Raw genomic sequence first — 3,237 nt, forward strand, 5'->3', positions numbered from 1 at the left:
TGACAGGCTCTGGAGCTAAATTGGACCCCACGGCCTCTGCAGAACTTAACTGGACACTCCAGGCAGAATAAAGTGCTGACACAGCCCTGGGTATTAATAGTCCTAGCTTCCTGGGCTTCCCAGACCCCGCTGAAGCCAGCCCAGGTCATGGCCCCACCCTGGAGGGTAAGGTGACTTTCCTGGCAGAGAATTGATCAAACATTTCCAGGCCCCCGTGGACTGCAGAATCTGAGCCCAAAGGCTCCAGTGTCCCCGTACTGAGGACTACTTAGCAGTCTGAGTCTTGCTTCTTTTCAGTTCCTGACTGGATACCTTCACCTCTCTGAGCTTCACTTTCTTTTTTTTTTTTTTTTTTTTTTTTTGGTTTTTGAGACAGGGTTTCTCTATGTAGCCCTGGCTGTCCTGGAACTCACTCTGTAGACCAGGCTGACCTCGAACTCAGAAATCCGCCCGCCTCTGCCTCCCAAGTGCTGGGATTAAAGGCATGCGCCACCACACCCGGCTTGAGCTTCACTTTCAGTATACTGACTGAAGGCCACACATTTGGCACTCCCCCTCAGGACATAGGGTCCACCTGCACAATGTCCGTTATCTTGGTAAATTTTCACATTGTTCTGGTTACCTGAAGCTGGCGTTGGAAGGAGGATAACCCCTCTCCGTTTCAGACCTAAGTATGTTTGTTTCAAATTTTCCTCCAAACTCCTTGTCTGGTGATGGGTGACCCTGTAACAGTAAGGGAAAGAAATAGTAAACCAGCTGAAGAACAGAGACAGTGCCAGGCAGGGTGGCACATGCATTTAATCCCTGACCTCAGGAGGCAAAGGCCGACAGAGCTCTGTGAATTCAAGACCAGCGTGATCCACATAGTGAGACCCTGTCTCAAATGGAAATTAAATCATGTCCTTCAGAACAGCTGAGTGTGAACTATTACCAAGATATGTCACTATTGTTTATCCAGTGATGTGACAGTACCTGCAGTGGAAGAGAAGTCACCCACATGGAGAAGCTCAATGGGGAGCTCCAGCTGACTGCCTTAGCTTCCGAGCCAGTTTCTACTAGATGTCATAGTGACCAGTCTGATGAGGTCATCTTTAGCTGTTGTTATTTGTTTTCTTACTTGGAAGCCTCACTCACTCAAGGGGTTACTCTTGTCTACCCAAAATTCACTTTCCCAGGAACATCAGCTGACTGCCTCAAAGGGGCTTTCTCAGCCAATTTCTGATGGATGCTTTCAGCACTGAATGTGATATTTGTCATCTGTCTGCCCACCTATCTGCCTATCTGCCTGCCTGTCTGTCTATCTATGTCTGTCTGTTTATCTATCTATCTATCGATCTATCTATCTATCTATCATCTATCTATCCATCCATCCATCCATCTGTCTATCTATCTGTCCATCTATTTGTCTATACATCTGGCTGGCTGGCTGGCTGCCTGCCTGCCTGCCTGCCTGCCTACCTATCTATCTGTCTGTCTATCCATCTGGCTGTCTGGCTATCGGCCTATTTGTCTGTCTGTCCATACATCCATCTATCCATCTGTCTATCTGCCTACCTATTTGCCTATCTATCTATCTATCTATCTATTTATCTATCCATCCATGCATCCATCTGCCTATCTGTATGTCTGTATATCTGCCTATCTGTCTCTCTGTCCATCTGCATGTCTGTCTGTCTATCTATCTATCTATCTATCTATCTATCTATCTATCTATCTACCTATCTGCCTATCTATCTCCCTCCCTATCTTAGTTACTCTCCTATCACTGTGATAAAACACCATGACCAAGGCAACCTATAAAAGCATTTACTTGGGCTTACAGCTTCCCAGGGTCAGAGTCCACAATGGCAGAGCAGACCTGGTAGCAGCAGCAGGAAGATGCAGGCTCACATCTTGAAGCACAAAATGGGAGTGGACTCAAGATGGCATGAGTCTTTAAACACTCAAAGACAGGTGGCCTACCTCCAATAAGGCCACCTAAGTATTCTTAACACTGCCACCAACTGGGCACCAAGTATTCTGATGTCTGAGACTTTGAGGGACACTTCATTCAAACCTCTCTCTCTCTTTCTTTGCAATTTACTATTTATGCTTTTTCTTTGACTTGTTTTATTACTTAATAAACTCATTTATTTAAAACCAAAAGTATGTCTATTATTGTCGGTTCTCCAGACCAGTCAGAAGAACTTGACTAAAGTCCAGGATGAGGGAGCTCACATGCCTTATTGCCACACCCAGGAGGGAAGATATGTGGTCTGGGCTCTCCCAGCCCAAGCTTGGTCTGAATTAAACACTAAGAGAGGAGACATAGGGTCTCCCCATCTGTCTCAGCTGTATGCAGCTGGAATTTGCAAGGAACCCCACACAGAGGGCTCTTGGATACTGCCCTCACCTCAGCCAAGAATGGGGGCAAAGTCAGGCCATGGGCTGGGTCCTTTTGAATGAACAAGGACTTTGTTCCATATCACATGGAGTCCCACAGTGCACTGTGAGCAGAACAATTACTCAGCATTTTACAAACTTCTATTCGAGCATCTTGCACAACTGCAAGAAGTGGGCATTATGATGCCTGTGTTACAGCTAGAAACACTAAGGTTCGGGAACGAGACAGGCTGAGCGAAGCCTCCCAGCTAATGTGAGCTGATGTGAGAGGCCCTACTGAGCCTGTAGGCCAGTCTGCTGTAGCTGGAGATGACAGAACCTGAGTTGGCTTCTTGTCCTTAGGATGCTCTAGAGTGGGCCTGGGTCTTTGTGCATAGGCTCTGGGTCTTGGGCTGAGCCGGGAAGACAGACAAATCATAATCCCAATGTGATGAGCCCTGGGCAGTCATTTCTCATTCTCAATCTCCAAGAGGCAGATCTCTTCCCAGATAATTACACATCTGTCTAACAGAAGACCAGTGTCACAGCCATTCAAATGCACCATGGTTTACAACAGCAAACTCAACACTGTGTTTTAAAAGGAGGAGGAGGAGAAGAAAGAAGGAAGAAAGAGAGGGAGTGGGAGAGGGAGGAGAAGGAGGAAGAAGAAGGAAGAAAGAGAGGGAGAGGGAGGAGAAGGAGAAGGAGGGGAGGAGGAAGAGGAGCAGGAGGGGAGAGAGGGAGAGGGAAAAGGAAAAGGAGAAGGAGAAGAAGAAAGAAGGAGAAGAAGAAGAAGGAGAAGAAGAAGAAGAAGAAGAAGAAGAAGAAGAAGAAGAAGAAGAAGAAGAAGAAGAAGAAGAAGAAGAAGAAGAAGAA

This window comes from Mus pahari, chromosome 3 (assembly GCF_900095145.1).
Source record: "Mus pahari chromosome 3, PAHARI_EIJ_v1.1, whole genome shotgun sequence".
Taxonomy (NCBI): Eukaryota; Metazoa; Chordata; class Mammalia; order Rodentia; family Muridae; genus Mus; species Mus pahari.